This window comes from Coffea arabica, chromosome 10e (genome assembly GCF_036785885.1).
Source record: "Coffea arabica cultivar ET-39 chromosome 10e, Coffea Arabica ET-39 HiFi, whole genome shotgun sequence".
In the NCBI taxonomy this organism is placed as follows: Eukaryota; Viridiplantae; Streptophyta; class Magnoliopsida; order Gentianales; family Rubiaceae; genus Coffea; species Coffea arabica.
The window spans coordinates 41,251,092-41,260,134 of record NC_092328.1 but is presented as its reverse complement, the minus strand read 5'-3'; the positions used below and the strand labels follow the sequence as shown (position 1 = coordinate 41,260,134).

Here is a 9,043-nt window from a genome sequence, read left to right as displayed (position 1 = left end):
AATCATGTTGAGGATTAGAAGGGGATCCGTGAGTGCCGGACGCACTTTCAGGTTGCATGACGAAGAGGATGAAAATGTTCAAGTTGTTGAACCCTCCATCAAATTACCCAAGAGGAAAATCGGAAACCGAAGTGGAAAAATGAAATAATCTGCAAGAAAAAAAATAGAATGTGCAAACTAGAGAGCCATCTGCTGAACCATCTGATGAGCAGATGGAGGAACAATAATCTGAAGGGTATCCAGTGAGTGACAATGAAGAGGAACCAGTGCAACCCACCAATGCTGATGTAACAGTAACCAAATCACCCAGGAAAGGAAAAAGGACTACCAAAAAGAAGAGCATTACTCAACCAAAAGAAAAACAAACTGTTGATCCTTCCGGGGATCAGCAAAATGCAGAAAAAACTGCTGAGGAACCATCTACTAGGAGATCACCAAGGACAAGGTCTGGTGTCCAGAGTGCTGCGCAAAACTTCTCAGCGCAGTGAAAAAAGAAGCGTCCTGAGCAACCTGAGACCCACACTGCTACTGAACCCACTCCTCTATCCAAGTTCGTCGACGATGAAGCCAGAGAAATGTTTGAATGGATCTCGCAGAAGGGTTTCATCACCCAGAGGACCATTATCCCCTACGAATTCCGTAAACTTGATCTTGAACCTGTTCTCAACCTGTTTGAATTCCAAAAATAGACCCATCTTTTAACCATTCCAAACATATTCTATCCTGACATGCTCCATCAGTTTTTTGCTAATTTTAGGAAAGGCAAATTGCATACTGATATCATTTCTCGTGTCAACTCTGTTAACATTAAACTGAACCGTGACATTGTTAACTCTATTTTGGAAACCAAAATTGAAAGTGATTTTAAAGGCAAAATTGTAAATTTCTTTTGTTACGAAGAATTTTCCTCTGCATACCATCACTTTCATGTTGCAAAATTGATGACCTATTTTCAGTCTCACTTTAATACTCCTGCTGAAGCAAGATTGGAAGATCTTAGTTCTCAAAATCTGATCATTTTTACTATCATTTCAAATCTGTTGGTGCCCACTGATGGTCACAGAATTGATGCAAACAAAATGAAACTTTATCTGTTCTACTGTTTTCTTGAAAAAATTCGAATTGATTTTGGTTTTGTCATGTGTAAATTTCTTCTAAAAATCAGCACTGACAGCCGTAGGAAACTGTTCTATGGAAAATTTCTAACTCCTATTTTTAATCATTTTGAAATTCCTTTCACTGGCAAATCTCCAAAAGAGAGTGCATCAACTGTGTTTTCAAAAACTTACTTTGAAAGGAAAAATCTGAAATTTTTTTAGAGTCATTGGTACTACAAAGAAACTGTCTTTGAGCCCAGGAGAAAAAATCTTCATGAAACCCCTGTCACCCCTAGAACTCCTCGTGATCAGTCAATGTATGTGACACCCTTCACCATTCATCCCAGAAAATCGGCCTCTAAATTTCCTTCATCCAACCTTGAGGTCATCACTCTGCTTGAGAACCTCAAACAACATATCCTGCTTCTTAAAGATGGCTTGATGATGACCATGATTTCTGATCAACAAGCCACCTTCGTTGCCAAAAGGAATCTGCTCGTATCTCCCATTCCTTCAGAAAATGAAAATGCACACCGAAAGGAACCTAGAACTGAGCCAACCATTGAGGCTATCCCAGAATACCGTGCCTCCAGTTCTCAACCACAGGACAAGGGAAAAACTCCGGCAACTGAAGAAGAAACTAAAGAGGAGGAGGATGATGATGAGGATGAGAACACTGAGGAAGAAGACCCTGCTCAGTTTTGTCTGATTAGAAGAAGGCCTGGATCCTCCAAAATCACATTTTAGGCACTCCTAGGCACATGCACCTCATGATAGTTCATAATAGACTCTTGGCATCCCTTGCGTTTCAAACTTTATGTGTTTTGTATTAAAACTTCTACTTTCCCTTTCACTGCTGGTCTGTAAGAATATTTGAATATTTTGTGTGTTTTGAACTTGTGATTTGTTATTCCTATGATTTTTGGATGAATGTTTGGTACTTAATATCTGATATTGTTTGTTGCTGGATGATATTGTTGGTATATGGCCACGGTTGATTTAATGATGACAAAAAGGGGGAGAAATGGTTTGGTTAGATATGAATTCCCTATGTGAGGGGGAGTCATCTATGAATTCTCTATGTGAGGTCTCTATGTGAAGGGGAGTTATTTTTTTTCTGAGTAAACATAGGTGAACATTATTCTGAATGGAAGTTGTACTTAAATTTTGTACTTAAGTAAAGATGGGAGATGCATTAAGTAAGGGGGAGCTGTACTTAAATTTTTTGCTCCATCCATTGTTTTGTCATCATCAAAAAGGGGGAGATTGTTCATCTCAATCCGTATTTTTTGATGATTACAAAACAAATGGATGTAACTAATATTTCCTAAATAGATGTTTTCAGATTTGGAGTAAAACAGGCTAACATATGCTGAAGTATGAGTCGGACGCACAAAAAGTCTACATCGGCCGTCCGATAACTTTCGAGTAACTTCGGACGCATAAGGGACTCACTCTCGGACATCCTGAAGATAATAAGCCGAGTTCTCTAAACTCACTAATTTCGTTCGGACGTACGATATTTGAGTACCGGACGTTCGACAAACGTTGCGATACTTCGGACGCAAAGCATTGAAGCACCGGACGTCCTAAACATTTCAAGAAAACATTTTCAACTCACTGCCTGCGATCGGACGCGGAAAACCAGCCTATCAGACGTCCGACACCACCAACGGCTAGTTGACTCTTCAGCTGCCTTCTATCCATTGATAGCATTAATTGAAGCACTTTTTGGTCTCTTATAAATAGAGCAAAGTCAACCACCTCAAAAACACTTTGCACATTGAGACTACATCAGATCTTGAGTGATTCAAGTGTGAGAATACTCCAAAAAGAAGATTTGTACTCTTAGTTGTGTAATTTTCGATAAGCTTTTCAAGTGTGTTTCAATTTCTTCAATAGTGTAGATTTGTGAGGGTTATTCGAGTGATAGTAAAATTTTTTTGCTTGACTAAGTGCTGCTTGGGGCGAGGAGTAAGTGATCCTTCTTTTGTATACAAGAAATTGGTTGTAAGTTGATCAATTTGAAGAAGCTTGCTATATAAAGTGAAATTCAAACTCAAGTGGAGTTTGAAATTTGGTTTGCTATTCTATCTTTTTTTACTTACTGTCTTGCAATATAAATTGTCTATCTCTTCTACTTCCAAGCACTTGTGCTTATTCATTAATTGCTCCATTGAGTGGTTCTTTATAAAAGGAGTGCAAGTTCTCAAAAAGTGACTCATATCTTGGCTAGTTTTTAAACTGCCTAACTCACCCCCCTCTTAGATTGTCTTCGATCCTTACAAAATTTACTATAACTAATTAATAATTTCTATTAGTAAACATGTATAATTAATAGTATAATTGATAATATCAATTATATTACATATACTAATATCTATTATATAATACATATAACTAATAATATCACTATTATATATTTGTGACTAATTAAATTAAATATTATATATAATTAAATATAAATATACCAATATTATTATATAAATATATAAAATTATAATTATATAATATATATAAATATTAATTATACTAATATATTATATAATTAAAATGTATATTATATATTAAATATAATATAATGTATTATTATATACACATATACTATAATTATAATAATTATTATCTATTACTATATTTATAATAAATATAAATATATTATATTATAATTATATACAAATTATATACACATATAATATATATTTATAAATAATATAAATATATTATTATATAATATTATAAATATATATTTATATATTTATAATTATATATTATATAATATATATTCGTATAAAATTAATATATTTATAATATATATTATATGATTATAATTATAATATATATTTATATAATATATTATATATTTGTATATAATAATATATTATAATTATATTAATAATATATATGTGTGTATAATAATTATAAATATATTATATATTTAGAATAATATTATAATAAAATATATTATTATAATTAACTATTATAATTATACTATATATTATTTAAAATTATATATATGTATATAATTATATATTAATTTTTTTAACGGGTGGAGGGACGAGTCCCATTTCTAAACGGGGACAAATATTCCCTCCTGCCCCATTAACCCCCCCGCTAGGCGGGTGCCCCAATTGCCATCCCTAGTTTTCGATAAATTAGATAGAAATCAGATTTGGGTTTTGTCCAAAACCCACTAGGTTATTAGGGATTAGGGAATTCCAAATTTTTAGATATGATTTCAAAATCCCAATTCTGATAGTATTAATCCAAACAACAATTTGGTGTTTATTCCGATTCTCCATTCTAAAACCCTTTTGTCAAACACTACCTAAATAGTAGAAATCAAGATGTGGTTTAAAATAGACCATAGGGTTTATATGTAGGATTGTAGATCAGATTTACCCAAGTTTTTTACCAACAAATAAAGGAGTACAACTGAAAAGTAACAAAAATTTTGGTACGGATAGAAAAGAAAAGTATAATACTTTCAATGGAACAAAGAGTACATCTTATGGATGCTTATACCTTAACTCATTTCAAAAATAAAAATTAAAGCAAAGAGATGCTCTACCTTGAGTCAGGTTTATTTGGATAGTAGATTATTTATCAAATTTTATTTGATCGCATTATCATCACGTGTTTCAATTTTATTTTTATCTAAAATACATCACATAAAAAAAGTGATATAGTATTTTTTTAAAAAAATTATCTCAAATAATCTATTATCCAAACACATATTTCACAATGGGTCGTTGAAGCCAGTTGCTTTGTTTTTCATATTAATTGCACTGGCACACCAAGACATTCTCTCATCTTATCCGTCTCTTCTCCATTGTTAGTAGAAACGCATTATTATTTCGGCATTTAAGGCGAAACCACAAAACTAGTTACATGAGCAATTGATCAATACTAGAAGCATAAGTGCGTAACACTGGACCACATATGTTCAAAAATTATCTATATAAAGCAAGTAATATGCATAGCCCAATATACAAAAAGTATTCTCAACACAATTGCACTGAACACTACTTCCTAGACTAGGGCTGTCAACGGGTCGGAATTGAATATTCTGGATCTAGATCCGCATAGCTATACTTGTATTGGATTCAATCCGAATACTCGACGGGTCTTGAACTTATTCTTCCAGATCCGGGTCTGATCGGGTTTGGAGGCATACCCGACCAAAAAATTTAGGCCAAAAAAATGTAGAAAATATCTTTCTAAACAAACATTAATTGTACACCACAAATTTCAATTAAAAATCACAAATTATTTTAGATAATTATTCTAATGCCTACAAATTGCAATTTCTAAAAGATCCAAACAAATATTAAATACTCAAATATATTATCAAAATAATTACTTATTTAAATGGGTTCGGGTCGAACCCAAGTCGGAACCCAATATTCCGTACCCGACCCATTTTTAGATTAGCATAAACAGGTCTGGGTCGGGTTCAGGTAAAGAAAAATGTAACTATACTAATAGGCTGTAAATTGTAGTGCATTTATAGGTATAAGTTGCTCCTTAACCATGTTATTTGAGCTTTATTTTGAAGAAAAACTACTTGATTTTACTCGTATATTGTTCTAATAGGTGAAAATTTCAATTGGAGAGAAAATGGACTAAAAATGTGGTGTGAAGAAGCAATGAAAGAGAATAAAGTCAAGAGAAAGAGGTTTCGTAGGAACGACAAGTTTCAGTGTTTTGGTAATACCCAAGTTGGATTGAGATGATTCTCGATTCAATTTGAAGTTAAGAGAATGCTCTACAACTTTTATGAAGATCTTACAATTTGGTTCTCACGTTTTCATAGTCAAAAATCCAAATTACTGAAGTGCAGCTGCGCTGCAAAGCTCTTATGACCAGGTCTTAGAATTTAGGTTTATCTCAGCGTCTAGACCTCCAAATGATTTGATTCTTGTGGTGTTGGAAAGCTTATTCCAAGGGCTACAACTTGTCTATTTTGAGCAAGACTAATTCAACCTATTTGATGGAGTTTTTGGGCTTCAAATTTGACCATGCACAGATCCATATCAACCCTTGGACAGATCCAAGACCGGTGCTGGACATCTGTAGATTCTTTGGTGTTTTAAACTCAGCCCAATGACCGGTTCCAAACATTGGGCCAGTCATTGGGCCGGTCTTCATCAGATAAATGTGCGAAAATGTGATTTTTCAAGTCCAATAGAGCCTATTCCTACCCTATTTAGGATATATCTTCAAAAAACCATAAATAGGAGTTCTTTAGGTCATTTTTAGGGGGGAAAAACATTAGTTTAGTTTAGTTTAGTTTTAACATCTTTTCATAGTCTATTCTTGAGAGATTAGGATCAAATGGAGGCAAATCAAAGGCGTGCGTAAGGAGAAGATTAGAGCAAGCAACTGAGAAGTTTTCTTGCTCTTTTTCTCATCTTTGTAGCAAGTTGTTTCTAGGGTTAGGGTTTTTATGAAGGAATTTGATTAATTTTTCTAGTTTAATTTCTTTTACTATGATTTATTTATCTTGATTTAATCACATGTTTCTGATTGGCCACCATAGGCATGTTTTTAGGGTTTGTATTGAATTGAGAAGGGATATACAACCTTGCACTAGATAGATAAATATACTTAGCCTAATCACAAGAGTAGCTTACGATTTGTATGATGCACTTATATCACCAAAGTTCGTAAAAGGTTTAATTGAATACTTGCGATCTTGAGAGGGACATAAGATTTAATTAGACACACTTTAGATGTATTGAGAGATAATCTAAAATACAATTGTGTGATGCGTTCATGGTTTGTTAAGAAATTAATTAGATAATTGACTCAAATTTTGGATTAAAACCTAAAACCCTAAACTCGCATATATTGTTTTCTCACCACTACTTTATTTGAATTGGTTATTATTTTATTATTTAGTTAGAAAATACCACTCATTGAATTTAATTTTTTTTATTTTAGAATAATTAAAGTAGAAAATTAACTCGTCCCGTGGGTTCGACCCCTAGAATATTCCAGGTGATTTTATTACTACGATTGACTCTGTGCACTTGCAGGAAAATGTCGATCAAGTTTTTGGTGCCGTTACCAGGGACGATGCTTAATTTTCTTACTTTAGTTATTATTTGCATACATTCTTGATCTTTTGTTTGTTTCTTTGTTATTTTGTTGGCTTTTATCTCCTTGGAGTTTGATAAATAAAAAAATTCAAACAAGTCTAAGATGGCAGTAGATAATAGAAATAATGTTGGACTTCGTTTGAGAGGCATCCAACGCCCAATAATTATAGCATCTCCTTATTGTATCTGGCCGAGTGAAGAGGCCAGAAATTATGTGTTGAAAACTATTCACTTTACCATGCTTCCATCTTTTCATGGTCTTCCTAATGATGATCTTCTCTCCTTCATTCGTGAATTCTATTTGGTATTACAAACTTTTCCTTTGCATAGAATTATTGAGGATGATTTTCGAATGACGTGCTTCCCTTATTGTCTCAAGGATTGTGCAAATCATGGTTGCCAGAAGGGTCTTTGAGAACATGGGAAAATGTTTATAATATCTTCATGTCAAAGTACTATTCACCTCAAAAGACATTTGATTTGAGGAATAAGATTTGCACCTTTGCTCAAATGGAAGGGGAGCTAATTCATGAAGCCTGGGAGCAGTTCAAGCTATTACTTGCTCAGTGCCCTCATCATTAATATCCTTTGGCATTGCAAATATAATTCTTTTATGTTGACTTGACATTTACAACACAAAATATGGTGGATATTGCAACTGGAGGATATATTGGAGATAAAACCCCAGAAGAATTGGTTGCAATATGTGAGTTGCTCTCTAGTAATTCACAACAAAAGGTAGTTCAAGGTAGAAGAGTAGCTATTCATGGGATGAGCACGTTAGCGTGATCGGGTTCACAAGTTGCTGAGTTGAGTCGTCATGTGCAAGTGTTATGACATTGTACAACTCAACCACAAGACCCGTATTCATATGGAGGTTATGGTGTCCAGCAAGAGCATTACTTTAGCGCATATAGTTTTGGATGGAACAATCACCTTAATCTCATATGGAAGGATTCAAGAGTTGGACTTGCTAGACCACTAGAGTTTTTCAATTAGCAACAAGGGCCTCAAGGTCAACCACTACCTACACAAGAAAGAAATTCCAGTATGGAGGAGGTGATGCTGCAGTATATGTAGAAAATGGATCAATTGGCTTAATGGTAGCAGGCATATATTCATAACCTTGAGAAGCAAGTAGGCCAATTATCTATGGCATTGATTCAAAGGGAGCAGAGGGGATTGCACAACAATACAGAGATGACTCATATGGTGTCCGCTATGGTATTATCCCTTTATTCAAAAAAGGTATTGGATGATCCTACTGATGAGCCAAAAAGTATACTCAAGGAGGAAGGTGTAGTAGATAACAAGACAACCGAGACTCAAGAGAAGATACTTAGTTCGGGCAAAGAGTTTGAGTTGAAAATCAATCCATTCAGGTGCTCGAGGTTAAAGCTATGTGCCATCCATTCCCTTTCCTCAACGGTTGAAAAGCCCTTATCAAAGACTTTTAGATAGGTTACAAAAGTTACACATGGATATTCTAGCTAACGAAACTATTGCAAATATGCCCCCCTATGCAGAATTTTTGAAGGAAATTATGCAGAAGAAGAAGAAATGGGAGGCATTTGCAAGAGTTTCACTTACCAAGGAGCGTAGTGTAGTATTTCATAATCGTCTTCCTGTCAAAATGAAGGATCCAGGGAGCTTCATAGTTCCATGTTATTTTGAGAATATTTTAGTTGAAAAGTGCTTGTGTGATCTTGGTTCCAGTGTTAATCTAATGCCTTTGTCCTTTTTTAAGAAATTAAAGTTTGCTCAGCTCACACATACAACGGTGACTCTACAACTAGTAGATCGTTCCATTTGATATCCTATTGGTATTGTAAAGGACATGCT

General features: G+C 34.1%; 1 non-coding gene across 1 annotated transcript; it reads right to left on the bottom strand.

Moving 5' to 3' along the window:
• Nucleotides 1-7,678: 7,678 nt before the first annotated feature.
• Nucleotides 7,679-7,785, bottom strand: LOC113713120 (small nucleolar RNA R71). Its single transcript, XR_003453450.1, has one exon. It is a non-coding gene; the product is annotated as a small nucleolar RNA R71 (small nucleolar RNA).
• Between the last annotated feature and the right edge of the window lie 1,258 nt (nucleotides 7,786-9,043).